The sequence below is a fragment of the Malaclemys terrapin genome, chromosome 3, assembly GCF_027887155.1.
Source record: "Malaclemys terrapin pileata isolate rMalTer1 chromosome 3, rMalTer1.hap1, whole genome shotgun sequence".
NCBI lineage: Eukaryota > Metazoa > Chordata > Testudines > Emydidae > Malaclemys > Malaclemys terrapin.
Window position 1 is genome coordinate 107,360,949 of NC_071507.1, and position 16,000 is coordinate 107,376,948.

General features: G+C 44.0%; 1 long non-coding RNA gene across 2 annotated transcripts; it reads left to right on the forward strand.

The window, feature by feature from the left end:
- Positions 1-1,938: 1,938 nt before the first annotated feature.
- Positions 1,939-13,368, forward strand: LOC128834950 (uncharacterized). Of its 2 annotated transcripts, none has more exons than XR_008444534.1 (3): positions 1,939-2,003; positions 3,941-4,078; positions 12,565-13,368. It is a non-coding gene; the product is annotated as an uncharacterized LOC128834950 (long non-coding RNA). The 2 variants fall into 2 exon arrangements; XR_008444533.1 differs by having other exon boundaries at positions 12,568-13,368.
- The last annotated feature ends 2,632 nt before the right edge of the window (positions 13,369-16,000 follow it).

Genomic DNA, 16,000 nt, shown 5'->3' on the forward strand with positions numbered 1-16,000 from the left:
GCCAGTTGTGTGCAAATATTTTATATTCATTATTCAAAATTATTCAAAGAAATTTCTCCTGAATTTTTTTTATTTTAAAGCAGCTGCTCAAAGTCTGAACTCCAAACTACAGGTTTTATAGTTTAGAGGTGATTAATGAAATAAGGCACCTGGTATTGTTTCCCCCCCAAATATATGAATGTAGTTATAATCTTGCGCAAATGCTTACAGAAAGAGAACTTAAAATCCATGAGTGTTTGAGTGCATATTTGTAAAATTTGCTTTCTGCAACCATGAGTGCTAATTAAACAGTGGTGTGAATGTTTATAAGAAGGGAACACAAAGGTGATGTGAGAATATTCATGGAACTTTTTATTTAGCATTCACACAGTTCTTACTGTGTATAATGGCAAATATACATTGGGAGTTTGTAGGCTTATCGTGCACTGAGGGGCAGTGAACTGGCCATTGTGTGGATAAATATCAAATGGCTAGCTACACTACTGGATCTAATGATTTTGCTACAAGTGTGTGAATACACTCTCCACTCTAACACCACTCTAACTTCAGCAATTCTACCACTCTGGTAGATTTGGGATGAAGACTACAAAATCTGGTTGAATGAAGCAATGCTGCAGTCATCATTTAAGTGTTGTGAGCAATGGTTTAACATTGAAATTAGACTTCAATATGGGCACTAAAAAGCATGGGGAATGTAGCAATACTGTCTGATCCAAGCTGTCCATGGTGTAGACTAGTACTGCACTGAAGTTTATTGACCTGACTTTTGCGCTAGAACCATGACCTTCTATCAGCCAGCTCGTGGGGCTTCTGTTTGATCAGAAAATGGACATTGACCTGTCAGCTGATTCAGATTGGCTTGTGCCTCACACACCCCTTGTTACTCCCACAAATCACTAGGTCTGAATGAGATGGGCTACCCCAGCTCTTACAAAACCTTGGCACTGGGCCCTGCTGGTATCTGTGATAATGAGGAGTACTTATGTATACACTAGTTACACATACCTTCATCTATTTAACCTATCGGGAAGGACACTAGTGTAATCTGAAACAATACAGCATAGCCTACGTTATTTTAAAAAATAGCTCACCTATCTAATTCTCTTTGTATTTGATTTTATTCGTGTTTTGTCAAAGTTACTGTCTTGAGCAATGGTATGTAGCAACTGTAGGGGGAATTCTAAGGATCTTTCAACCTTATAAGAAGTCCGTTCTCTTATGCCTCTAATTCCCCTCTGTTTAGATTGCAGTGAATGCAGCACTCAACATCTGGCATGAAGGGTGAATGAACGGCCTCCTCCGAGACCACTCTGAAGACTGGCTGACAAGAATTGCTTGGGAAGAACTGAGTGCCACCACTCCCACCATCTCCTCCCAGTGGCCAACAAGCCTCCTTTGCTATGGGCTGAACTGCCCTGACCTGGCAGTATGAGACCTGAAGCTATTCCAGAACTCATGTCTTGTCACTGTGGTGTCCTTGCTGCTAATCCCTACATCTAGCTGGCTGACCTTCAGCTTTCTCATGCCGTTATCTGTTGTGTAATGAACTAGAATCAGGTAGGTAACTTTGGTTTTAACTATTACATAAAGCAAACATGCATTTTGTAATAGTGTGTTAGTCCCTAATAGTGTATTTGGGGTCACTCTAGACTAGCTGGCTTGAATAAAATAAGAAATTATCCAAAACCTCAAATGGAACCTTCAAAAAAAGTATAATTGTTGTATTGATATTCATATAGCTTTGTCCTTTCTAAATTTTTGCTGAGATTGGAAATGCAAGCCAGTTTTCATAAGTTTTCCAGCTAGATCTCTAGAATGATATGTTTCCAATATGTGCAGCCAGACATTTGATTATCTGAACCAAAGCTCTGACTCTTCTGAGGTTTGCACAGCCCTTGTAACAATGAAGGCAGAAATCTTTTTTATATTACAGGATTCTTATCCTAATATATAAATATTATCTCACTGATGCTTCAAATGATGCTACTGGTTTGGAACTAAAGGTATGTGTCATTCAGATATTTTTTGCATCAGTTTCCTGTGTGGACCATTAATTGGGAACAGATTTGCAAGAATATTTTATTTCACTCTTCCCTTCTGGTCTTGTCTACCCTGGGTATATTCCTTGATCACATCCATCGAGTTCCATTCACCAGTTTAATATCACTGAGACCAATCCCAAGCATAGGCAGCCAAAATTTCTCTTTGCCCCAGGTGGGCCTACCCCAGTTTTAAGCAGTGATAAGCAAATTGTGGCTTAGTGTGTCTACGCATGGGGTGCCCATTGGTGGCCACCGATGACTGTAATCAGGGCAAATCCCTAGGATAGACAAGACCTTAGTTTTTCTGGTGGGAAGGGCTCTCAGGGCATTGTTATGTACTTGTTGATTTTATGGGCATTATATTCATCAGCCACCTTTCTGCTTTATATTCTCACCCTATTAGGCTCCAACCACTGCCTATGCCCTTCAGTAAGAAGGGTGGAATACTACAATGTCTCATAACTATGGTTTCAACAAGCATGTGTGAAAATGTCATTAGAAAGACTTCTCTGCAACAAGATGGCTGCATAGAGAACTGTGGGAGTCAGTATCTACCACGATCTGAGCCTTTTAGGCTTCCTGTGGACCAGGTCTAGCAAAAGCTGACAACCGTTCTGTTTTGTGGAAACTTGTGAGGTTTAGAAATCTGTTTTCCTTCCATATTGGAACAAAATCAACCCCGTTAGAACATTGTCCCAGAAATGGAATTGTGTCAAAATGTCTGGTTTTGGATCGAAACCTGAGCTATTTGAGAAGCAAATGTGCGTGGATGCGTGCATGCATGCTCTTTCTCGTTGAAACCCATATGTCTCTGTGAAACAGCATATTTCGCCAAAATTTCATTTAGTCAAAAATGTCCCGACCAGCTCTAGTTCTTGCTGTTCCTATGTCTGCTTTGCTGTGTAGTGTCACTGATGTGGCAAAAAAGCTCTCAGGCTGTTAGTGCATGACTTAATAAATATCCCCATTAGACAAAACAACTATTTATTATGCATACAAACAAACATACAATGGCATACTTTCCTCTCCTCCCCTCTAACCAGTACTCCCATTCCATAAATGTGAATGGTGAAAGCCCACCCCAGATCATCGGAGACTGCAACAATGTTACACAAGCTGTTTTTTCCCCCAAGTCTAAATATTTTCCAACTTCTATTACATACTATTGTCTCCATGCTGTAAACTCTTGCCAGAACTCCCCCAACAGCATTCTTCACTGACTTTGCAAATCATTTAGACAGCAAACAAATCTTTTAAAGAGTCATTGATTTCTGCAAGAAAGCATTTATGTTTATTATATATGAAATAAAAACAACTAGAATGCACATTTTACAACTCACAGATCTCCAGTGAAAGCCATAAACAAAACCTCCTGTGACAGGTCAACACTTTATTCTCTTCTATGCATTAAATTTGGGAATAATACTTCTTACCTTCCAGAGCAACCAGGACACCCCTCTGTGTATAAAGCAGTTTTAGCTGCTACCAACTCTACATAACTTCACCTACACCTGGGAATCACTGAATTCTCAGCTGACTTAATTCTTTATCACTTCTCCATTTGCCAGTTGTCCCCTCGCTTTTCTATGGTATAGCTCTTCTATATTTCTGCATACATACTCTGTATGGTAAGGTCACCACTTTATACAACTAGCAATGTACTGTCCTACTGTTTGCTATTTGTCTTTTGACCCTCCTCCTATTTGTTGATGGCATTCTAAGAGGAGACGTATAATCTAGTGGCTAAAGCACCAGGACTGGTGTCGCTAGATTTGGGTACTATTCCTGACTGTGAAACAGTGATGTTGTGTAATTTTGGGCAAGCAGGTGAGTCACTTAAGCCTGCACCTTCAAAAATTGTTTCTGATTTTGGGTTGTTTCCATTTTTGGGCCCTCAGCTTGTTCCTACTCTCACTTAGAAGAGTGCAGATCCCTTGACTGCTGTGCAGTTGCTCCTGATTTACACTGGGGTTGAAGAGAATTAGGCACCCGGCCTCCGATTTCCCATGGAAAATGGACTTCAAGTGGAGTTGCAGGTGAGCAGAATCTCTGAAAATGTGAACTTAGGTGTCTCATGTTGGGCACCCAGGACTGAGGCATCCAAAATTAGAGGCCGCTTCTGAAAAGCTTGGCCTTTCGCTCTTTCTGTGTCAGTTGTTCCAATTGTTTAATACAAATATTTGAATGCCTCGATGGGATGCTTTGAGATCTTTGGGTGAATAAATATCTTTGCTGCAGACAAGTGAAATGTGCTCTATAGTAATATGGGACATTCACTGATGTATTTAAAAGTAAACGCCTAAACAGTTCCACATATTATTTTTTCACGCCTGTTACATGGTAACTTAAAAAGCCCTTCTCGATATTCCTAAATGTTGAAATTCTGAGATGAACTAAACAACTCTAACCATTTTGCTCAGGGGATGAATTGACTGTTCAGAAGAAATAATACACATGTTGTAAGACAGCTGGTCCCTCCGTTTTATGGCTCTTCTGAGCAAATTTGACAAATAGATCTTACGCCCTCCCTGTCAGAGAGTGATCAATATGCTGTCACATTCCTTTAGTAATCTTGGAATTTTGTTCCCCCACCCACGTTGATGATGGTATCACAGTGTACTTCCTTGTACTGAGTAAGGGACTGCCTCCTCAGGACATGTTCTTCTTAGTCATGTGAATTTGCCAAATTTAGAACTGATTGTATTAAATAAGCCAAATTGACTTTTCCACATCTATTCATCTCTGCGCATTAAAATCAGTTGACTCTTAGGGTATGTCTACACTGCAGTTAGACACCCACAGCTGGCCTGTGCCAGCTGACTTGGGCTCCCGGAGCTCGGGCTGCAGGGCTGTTTAATTGCAGTGTAGATGTTCTGGCTTGGGCTGCAGCCCAAGCTCTGGGATGCTCCCACCTCGCAAGGTCCTAGATCCTGGGCTCCAGCCCAAGCCTGGGTGTCTACACTGCAATTAAACAGCCCCGCAGCCTGAGCCCCGTGAGCCCGAGTCAGCTAGCATGGACCAGTCATGGGATTTGAATTGCAGTGTAGACATACCCTCAGACATATTGCTCCATGATCAGATACCGAATGAGGAGATCAGAAGGCGTACAGAGGTGACCGATGTAGTGCAGGCGATGTATGACGGAAAGCAAAGATGGACGGGTCATGTAGTCTGCAGGCAAGACAACAGGTGAACAACCCACATCAGTGACTGGATCCCCAGAGACTACAAGCAACCACTTGGCAGACTGAAAACATGTTAGGGCGGTTCCCATGGTTCTTTGGCCAGAAATGGAAAGAACGTGCTCGCAACAAAGTAGAATGGTGTAGCATTGGCTTGTGTTCGTGGAGAGACGGGCGAGGACAAGGCGGACAAAGGTGACATACCCTTAGATGCTGATTCTCCTCTCATTTATAGCAGCTTTACACCAGTGTAACTCCATTCACTTCAGTGGTGTTACTCCTGATTTACACTGGTATAAGGGAGAGGAGACCCAGACCCCCTAATCTCCTGGGATTTCTTTTCTTTGGATCAGAGTCTATTACCATGCACACAACAAATAACACCTTACTATCTGTCAGTAAAAACATGTAGACTCTTCTTCATTTAAATCTGTACAGTGACAACATAATGTTGTCAGAGAACTAGCACAAGGGGAAATAAACAGGAAAAAGCCTGTGGAACCAAACTTTAGCTGGTGTAAATGTTCATAGCTCCATTATGGAGCTAAGTCAATTTATACTAGCTGAGGATCTGACCCTGCGTCTCTAGAGCTTTCCCCCCCATTTACTTATGGTTCAGAGGGCTTTTAATTAGGATTTTAGAAAAATTGCCAGTTGCTTTAATGGTTTTTTATTTATCTGACTCATCAACAACCCCATCGACAGGCAGAGTTCTTCTTTCTGAGTGTGCATTTCATAACTCTGATAGGTTAAGTTAGCTGGAGATATAAACTGCCAATTTGCTTAAGTATTTTTCCATGTTGGTGTTGACAGTTAATAAGAACTGATATATTGCACTGCTTTCCTCCAGAGTCTATTCTCTCCTTTCATATTAATAGGGAATTCGAAGTGCTCACTGAATGGAGAATATTTCCTCTTGTAAATAATTGCTCTCTTTTCTGAAGCAGGCAGTGCAAGCTCAAAATAGAGAGGCTGAGAGAGAAACAGCCGTGGTGTTAGCCAGCTTCCAAGGATGCAACTGGACCCACAGAAATCAGGCCTGGATTAACCAACGTGCACTGGGTACACTTGCACCACCCCTCCCCTCATTTCAAATTTGTCCTGACCTCCCCTTTGTTATGACGGGGGCGCCTGGGACAAATTTGAGTGAGCGGCATTGTGACCTGGCGCACGGGTTGCAGCGCCACTCAGGTTTGTCTTGGCTGCCCTTCTGTCACGGTGGAGGAGCAGCTGGGCCAAACCTGAGTGACGCTGCCACCCCATGCACCAAGTTGCAATGCCTGGAGCAGGAAGCTCGGCCTAGTCCCACGGGATAGGACTAGCCATGGTGGGGTGCATGCGGGGCAGGTTCACTTTCCAGCCCCTCCACCTGGGACATCCCCCTCCACACCAGGCCAGGATTAGGGTTGCAGTGCCAGGACGAGGGTCAGGAATATTGGTCAATTTGCAACACTTCTCCACCAACATTTTGTTCTGGCAAAAGGAGATGGTTTCCTTCTGAGCTTGCCATTATGTTCAGAAATCTATTTGGTGACTAATATTTCCCCCAGCTCGACTAAAGATATTTGGAAAGTCAACGTGTCATTGATATGCAGAAAAACATAAATGACAAATGGACCCCTGGGCTTTGTAGGATTCCTGTAGATGCTGGTATCAAAGAGGAGATTTTTTAACAGCTCATGGAAAATAAGGATTTTTTTTTCTGTCCGTTATTCACACCCCTTGGCCTCTCTTTGCTAATGTTTAACAGGAGTCTATTGATTACAACAGCCAGTGTGCACTGTAAACGGGAACTGAAGGTTATATTTTTGTCCCACAGCTGGTATGTGCATACACAGAAAGTGGAAGTTACATATTTCACAAACCAATATTACCGTGGGACGCCTTCCCAGTCATTGTACAGATGGCTGGGACAAAAAGGTGGTATCGTTTTATCTAGATACAGAGTGGTCTTCATTGCTGTAGTATCGCAAGTGTCACTGGTGTGAGCCTCACGACATCAGAGGTGAAAATTCAGTTGCATGCACATTGTTTGTGTCGGCAGCCACCTGATTAGCCTGCTGCCCCAAGGGGGCAGCCTCCCAGCCCCCTTTGGCGAGGCTGCCAGAAAGTTCACCCTCCATGTCTCATTGCCAGCTCCCAGAGCCCTTGATGGCCACCTGATTTATTCACAACTCACCTCAAAAGCATAATGAAAGGACATCTATGTCACCGCCCTCCCTATAGTAAGGTAGCAATTTAGAATCTGTGCCTCCTAAGGATCCCGATTTGTGGGGTCTGCCTTCACCTACAAGGTCCAGGGGCTGCTGGTGCATTTTCTCCTCTTCAAGTTCATGTTGCAGCTTTTCTCAAACTGCAGTTTTCCTCCACTAGCCGGTCTCTTCAATGCCAGCTGCTGCTGAAAAGGTGAACTCGGTCTGGACAGAGTCCAATTGCTGCCTCTATCCGCCTCTTCCTTGTTTCCCTCGAGGCGCTCATCCCCAAGATCTCCCAATTCTGCTGTTCCATTCTGGCCTCCAGCAACTTTGACTCTGGTACCCCACTGGCAATCTGGATGCTTCTCTCGAGTGCCCTCCGCATCCTGGAATATCATTTCTTTTCTGGTCCTCAGAGTGCAGCAGGTTGACCAGCTGTCCCTTTGTCAGCTCTTGAGAGGTTAACTGTGTCTGCATAAATGCACCAGCTGCCTTCTTTTGAGTTGCTCATAACTCATCTTTCCTGCCTATCTTTTCTCTACCTTCTCCTTAGACAAGAACACTGGACTGTTTTACTCTTGCTCTTCCGTCTACAACACTTACTTTCCCTGCTGTTGGCACTTGTTGGAACCTCACCACTGTCACTGTCTCACCAAATATGTCACAGTTACTGGGCTAACTGCACCTCTGACATTTCCAACCCATGTCTAATTTGCTTGTCTCTTCATGTGCATTTCCCTTGGGCCTTGAGTCATCACCTCTCATTCCAGGTGCAATCACATGATTTGACCACTTCTGACTGAGCTTTGGGCTGCAGTCCCCTGGTACTAACTGTGGTTAGCTCAGCCAGTTCGACTGAAGCTTAGACCCTGCAGTTCTGTTCCCTCTGGCCTTGGCTACACTTGGGAATTCACGGCGCTGCCGTGAAGTGCGAGTGTAGTCGTGCCGCCAGCGCTGCGAGAGAGCTCTTGCAGCGCTGCAAGTACTCCACCTCTCCGAGGGGAATAGCTTGCAGCGCTGCGAGTGAGCGTGCAGCACTGCAGGCGCTGATTACACTCACGCTTTACAGCGCTGCACTCGCTGCGCTCAGGGGGGGGGGGGCGTTTTCACACCCCTGAGCGCAGCAAGTTGCAGCGCTGTACAGCGCCAGTGTAGCCAAGGGCTCTGAGAGCAGTGCCAGTGGTAGCCAGTGACCAAACAACATTCCTAAAGCAAATATTCTTTATTTAGAACCAAACCATTTACCATTCCCTGGATCCCAACTTCTTCAGACTCCCTCCACAGAGCCTCTTTCTGTGTCAGTCTGTCCCTCCAGACTGCCCCTTCCACTACAGAGAGCACCTTAGCTGTGTTTGATCTCAAAGTTCCCAGCCTGGCAAAACAGCTGTGTGATTTTAGGCCGGAGCCTGGAAGAAGGCCATTGTCCTGTAATTGCTCCCCCACTCCCACCAGTGTTTGCTGGGATGCTGCTCATTACAGCTATTGTGGTGCTTTCCTGTTTGTTCTTCCCATAGCCTCATATTAAGCTAGATCAATGTAGTGATACAGGAAAGTCTTATAACTGAACCTACAATAACTTCACCTCACCTCACAGTGTCATAAAATTATTACATATTGTAGGGTTGCCAGGTGTCCGGATTTTTGACAGGAACACCTGGTCGAAAAGGGACCCTCCCCAGCCCAGTAAAAATGAGCGAATGAGTGAGGGTGGGAGAGAGCGAGCGACGGAGGGAGGGGAGATGGAGTGAGTGGGGCAGGGCCTTGGAGAAGGGACGGGGCAAGGGTGTTTGGTTTTGTTCGGTTAGAAAGTTGGCAACCAGTCTTAGAGTATTACCTAGCAGCTCCAAATCCATCACAAATGCCTTCCTTTCTCTAGTCCTATTTTGTGTGGCGATCATGCCCTAACTGGAGGTATTTACATTGTCCTTCTCTTGACTGAAGACCTACAGTCAGAAGCCAAATAGCTAATATTGGATAAATGCTTGTTAATACTACTCTGTCTGCTGTCCTACTGATGTCTTTTAGTGCTCTGCACTGAGAGTACCTCATCACATGAAAATAGCTGAAAGCTGAACTTCTTTGAAGGAATTTAGAATGTGGCTTGGCTCTCTAGTATTGGCTTTTGGGTTATCTTCCCCATTGCTCTGCAACAGACCAGTCAGCAGCTATTCTTAAAGAAACGAGTTTTTTTCCCCCTAACAAGTTCTTACTTTTACTTCTTCTGTCTCTTACAGGCCAAGATTTAATACAATCAATTCTAAATTTGGCAAATTCACATGACTAAGAAGAACATGTCCTGAGGAGGCATAGTAAAGTTTCCAAGCTGTATTAAGTCAATGTTCAGCTGTAAACTTTTCAAAGAACAATCATAATGTTTTGTTCAGAGTTATGAACATTTTCGAGTTACGAACAACCTCCGTTCCCATGTTTGTAACTCTGAGGTTCTAGCAGGGGTCGGCAACCTTTCAGAAGTGGTGTGCCGAGTCTTCATTTATTCACTCTAATTTAAGGTTTTGCGTGCCAGTAATACTTGTTACTGTTTTTACAAGGTCTCTTTCTACAAGTCTTTAATATATAACACAACTATTGTTGTATGTAAAGTAAATAAGGTTTTTTAAATGTTTAAGAAGCTTCATTTAAAATTAAATTAAAATGCAGAGCCCCCCGGACTGGTGGCCAGGACCCGGGCAGTGTGAGTGACACTGAAAATCAGCTCGCGTGCCGCCTTCGGCACACGTGCCATAGGTTGCCTACCCCTGTTCTACTGTATATGAATCTCTTCCTTTATCATAGAATTGCAGAATGACATCACCAGGGATTAAAAAAAAGACCTATTTGATCATTTAATCTGTTTCCCTGACAAAGCAGGAATTTTCTCTTCAGCACATTTTCTAGTGCTATGTCCAGACTTGTTGAAAATATCCTATGGAATGGGACTTTTACTGGCTCTCTTGGGAGACTATTCCACAACCTAGTACCTGTCTGTGACAGTAGGCATTTCCTTCTATACAGTCTAAATTTTCCCTTTCTTTACTTTTGGCTGTGCTTCCTGGAATCATTCTACTTACTAGGACAGGGCAAAATATTGTTCTTTCTTAGCTAAACTATACTTAGACCTTTTAATCTTGCCTCATTTGACTTTCCCTACATACTCTTGATCATTCTGTTCCTCTTAAATTAACTCCCTCCAATTTGTCGGATATCTTTCTGGTATTGAGATGCCCATGGACGAACACATTATTCCTGCAGTGGTGGTCACACCAGAATGAAACAGGACCAAATCGAAGTCCAACTGAAATCAGTGGAAAGACCAATCATTGGCTCAGGAACTATTGCCTCATCTCTCCGACTGCATGCCCCCCAAAGAGGCATTGCATTTTTTGCTGACATTTCCAACTCATATCTAATTTGCTGTCCAATGCTGCCCCTGGATCTTTTTCAGTGTCACCACTTTCCAGGTTTCTCCTTCTTTTTGAATATTTTGTACAGTATTTTGGATTATTATTAGTTGTATGCGTCAAGCTGAGTCTCATTTTTCTAAAGCCTGCCCTTGTTTGTGATCTCTCTAGGCCAAGCCCTCTACCCCAATGTAACCTCTTCATGCTGCTCTGGTGGGACAAAAGGGCTGTCAGTTGCCATAGGAGAGCAGCTGGGGACTCCTCTAGCATGGGAATCACTGATTGGCCTATACTAGGGATCGGCAACCTTTGGCACGCAGCCTGCCAGGGTAAGCACCCTCGCGGGCCGGGCTGGTTTGTTTACCTGCCGTGTCTGCAGGTTCGTTTGCTGTCTCAGGCCAATGGGGACTGAAGGAAGCTGTGCGGGCTGAGGGATGTGCTGGCTGCTACTTCCCGCAGCCCCATTGTCCTGGGATTGCAAACCGCGGCCAGTGGGAACTGCAATCGGCCGAACCTGCGGACGCGGCAGGTAAACAAACCAGCCCAGCCTGCCAGAGTGCTTACCCTGGCAAGCCACATGCCAAAGGTTGCCGATCCCTGGCCTATACCGTGCTGCCAGCTTGCATGATTTTTTATCCTGAGTCTTGTGATATTTTGTTTTTCTTCAAGTCCCAGCTGCTGGAGTCAGGTGGTTACATGAGAATCTCAGCTTTCATTAAAAAAAAGAAAGTAAGTTTCCAGCTTGAAAACATGACGTAAGTGCACCCTAAAGGCTCACAAACCAGAAGAACTCCATTTGGACTATTTTTGTAAAATCTCATGATCTTTTCAAGGCCCTACTCATGCTTTTTGAATGTTGGGTGTTGGCAATATCGCATACAGTTGGCAGAGCTGATCTACACCACCACCTTCTATTTCCCCTGAGATAGGGTGGATGTGTCAGCGTATTGCCTGGAATACTGCTTTGCTCCAGACATAACCAGCCAGAGTAACCGTCTCTTAGGGTATGTCTACACTGCCAAAAAGACCCCGAGCCCTACTGCAGCAAGTCTCAGAGCCTGGGTCAACAAAACCAGCAGTGTAGACATTTCTGCTTGGGCAGAAGCTCAGACTCTGAGGCCCACCCCCCTCGCCGAGTTTCAGATTCTGAGCTCCAGCCCGAGCAGGAATGTCTACACTGCTATGTTTAACCTTGGAGCATGAGCCCCACGAGCCTGAGTCAGTTGACCCACTCTCTGAGAATCGCTGTCATGAGGTTTTTTTCAGTGTAGATGTACCCTTAGGGGCCATATCTCCCAGCAGCTGGAGGCTGATTTGGTTCCCAGCATCCACGGAGATCAGGAAACCACAAAGGTGACGCACAGCTCCCCAAACCCTGCATGCAGATTGGCCAGACCTGAGGATCACAGCCCCTATGTTCCTTTGTATTATTTGCAACTTCCCTCAGTTTAGTAGCATCTGGGAAGTTCATCAACGTACGTTATGTACTCCCTGCACCAGAACATTCCTATACATATTATAACTTAAGACTGCATCTCGCAGTGTTCTGATTGACTTCGAGGGGAATTGCACCCATGTAACTGACAGCAGGTCTGAGATCAGTAACTCCACTTGCAACAGGAAGGAATTCTTTGGCTCTTCCCATCAAGAAATCTTAGTCCTTTAGCTTTGTGGTTGTGGAGGTGTTATTTGGGAGCATGCAGTCGTATAATGAATATGCCTGGGTTAGCACTATGCTTTTTTTCAGCAGGTGTCCATTTGATGGCAAGTACTTCAGTGGCATGACCTCAGGCATCAGCAATGACAGTACACATTTATAACTGCATTATTTAACTCTGCCAAGTATTTTCAGGACACAGGTAGCATAAGGACATCATTTGAACCATAGCTGTATTTATGCAATCCAACTTTGACTGAGGAAGGAGACGAACATACTCTGTTGGCAAGAATGCTTCCCCAGGAGTAATTGTGGACAACTTTCCCCTTTTCTGAGTTTCCATTATCATTGACATTTTTCAGACTCAGACTTTGTTAGAGACGAATTTCCTAAGGGTATGAGCTGGGAAGATGACATTTCATTGACATACAAGATGTATAAAACGCCAAAGAAAGAGTGAGGTAAATTACAAGGTTGTTTTGATAACTTATTGAGGTAGCAGAAGTAGCTTGCTGTGCTGTAATGAAAAGACAGGAAGTTGTGGTTAAGGCATAGGGTTGGGAATCTGTCCTATACCCAGCCCTACCACAAACTTCCTGTGTTACTTTGACAATGTTTTTCTAATGTACCCACTAATTTTGGATGCCCAACGAGGGCCCGATTTTCAGAGATGCTGAAAACAACAGAATTGGGACTGCTCTCAAAATCAGTGGCCAAGGTGTGGCAAGGAAGGCACTCAAAATTAATGGGAGCTTTTGAAAATAACAGTCTAAGCATGTGTGTCTGCCTCAGTTTCTCTTTCTTTAAAAGGCAGATATTAATACTGCCTCTTAGTGATCTTAAGAAAGATGACTTCATTAATGTGTGTGAGATGCTAAGTTACTAAAGTGAGGAGTCCCATAGAAATGCCTATAAATGACCAAGCTTAATTAAATGTAATGGATGTCCAAGTCTTTTCAAATAAAAATGTTTATTTTACATTGTTTCAGGGAAATGTGTGAATTTTCTTTTCAGTACAGCTTGGTTTGAAATGTGTGTGAAATTGGTTTCCAGGGTGTTTGGACTTAAATTTGTAAGAATACTACTATTACTGCTAATAATAATGATAATGAATAACAAAAATGATGATTCTTCTAACTCAGGTGGGGAGATTTTCTAACTGATCCTCTCTCCCCTCCCTGACCTCACTCAATTCCTGCTGTCTATACACTTCCTCATGCTTCCTCAAATCCACTGATCCTACAACTCCTTCCAGTCACTCTTCAGTGCCAAATACACCAGTGATGGGTTTTTTAAAAAGAAGAACAGGACTACTTGTGGCACCTTAGAGACTAACAAATTTATTAGAGCATAAGCTTTCGTGGACTACAGCCCACTTCTTCGGATGCATAGAATGGAACATATATTGAGGAGATATATATACACACATCCAGAGAGCATAAATAGTTGGGAGTTGTCTTACCAACTCTGAGAGGCCAATTAATTAAGAGAAAAAAAACTTTTGAAGTGATAATCAAGATAGCCCAGTACAGACAGTTTAAGCGCTCAGCATTGACCTAACTGTGGGGGAGTTTGATCATTGACTTCAATGGGAGCAGAGATGTGCCATTGCTGAGCCCTTTTGAAAATCCCTCCCCCTGCTTCTAAACCTGCCAAGGCCCACGTGTGGGAGGCAGCATGTCACACAGACCCCAAATGAGGGACACAAAGTAAAGTATTCAGGCAGGAACTTAAAATGCTGTGGTATTAATATTGAATTTCTTAACTAGCTGTCTAGAATCTCAGTTGAATTATTCTGTATTTCTGATGTAAATAATGGTTGTCAATAAAAATGAGGGGATGCCAAATTGTGTGGAACACTGGGGCTAAAACAAGTCCAGTCCCTTGACTGGAGGAACGGTTGAATGGTCTGCCCCCCACTTCCCCAGTACTCACTAGAGTGACCAGATGTCCCAATTTGATAGGGACAGTCCCAATATTTGGGGCTTTTTCTTATATAGGCTCCTATTACCCCCCACCCCCGTCCTGATTTTTCACACTTGCTGTCTGGTCACCCAGGCCAGAAGTGGCCACCATAACATTGTCACTATAACAGGCTACGGTTATGTGCACTGTCCCTCTGCCATAGTGATCTTGAAGGGGAGAGGTCAGAAGATTTGCCTTCCTCCTCCCTTGAGGAGGATTTCTCTGTCACTTCTTTCAGGTGGAGACCATTAGGGACAGAGGCATAATGATTAGTGCATTCACTCCAAACAAAAGTACTCTTACCATTTCTCCCAAATCTGTCAGTTGATTACTCTCTCCTCATAGCTCCACCCCAAAATTTGGCTGTTTTCTTTTCCTTCCTCACTCAAATCCATTTGTTCTTTCTTCCCCTCAACCCTATGCTACTTCACCATGGATTTTTATTTCTTTCCCTCTCCCCAGAAGGAACATGAAGGGGCTATGAGGTGGGCTCTTTCCTTGCCTCTCCTTCATGGACATATGGGGAGGAGTCTAGCCTGTTACCAGCTTTTATAGAAGAGATTGATTCTTCAGTGCCTTCTATCTTGTGTCATTACATACACGTGTGCAAAGTGAGTGGAAAACACGACCCCGTCCTGATTTAGTAGTGTTTCAAACTCACTTTGCACAGCTGTAGTGGTGACACACGGCAGGGGTGAATCAAATTCTCAGGGCCCTATTCTCTGTTGTCCTAACTCTTCCTTTCCAAATACTGATGCCATAAAGGATGTATAAAAGCGATGGATCTCCCCCCAGTGGAATACCCTGGCATAGGGGGCTTCACAGCTAGCCTACACTTCTCCCCCTTGCAGCATCCAGCACAGAGGGCCTGGCAGGGATGTGCTGTGGGAGTCGGCAGGACCAAACTGACACTGCAGTCTGGCTACATGAGGATATGGGCATCCTGAGCATAAGTTAGTGCACCCTTGAGACTGCTCTAACGTACGTTGGGAGCTGACCAAGCTTAGAATACAGGGAGAGTTAAAGAGGTCTTAAAGTCATCTTTGTAGCTCACCCTCCCCTGTTCCTGCGCTAAGTGTATCTCAGCTGGAATGGAGAATTGGGTCCTCTATCTTTATGAGAGTGAGCAAGAGCCCCAATTATGGTGCTTGATCAGTCAACACCAGACTGGCCAATGTAAGGCAGCATAGGTAGCGCTGGTTTAGTTTGATACTTGTTAGTGTTGCTAGTGTGACACCATGGATAAGGCTCGGAGTTGCAGGAAAGTGGATGCTAATAGGCAATTGGCCCACAGGCCATAGAATTAATAAGAAGCCCTAGCCTGACTTCTCCTTCCTAATGATAGGTATTGATTTGCCTTTCTCAAAAGCCACATACAGGAAGCCAGGATTCTCCTGGACATTTCAGCTCCTCTGGCTTTTTTTAAGTGAATCTTTGTAAGCATCATTAATACTAATTATTCCTGAGCAATGGAAGTGAGCAACCTCATAAAACTGTTGGATCTGTACCAGTGTTTACAATTTAGCATGACTGCCTTAAGACTCAAGATGACTTTTTTCTC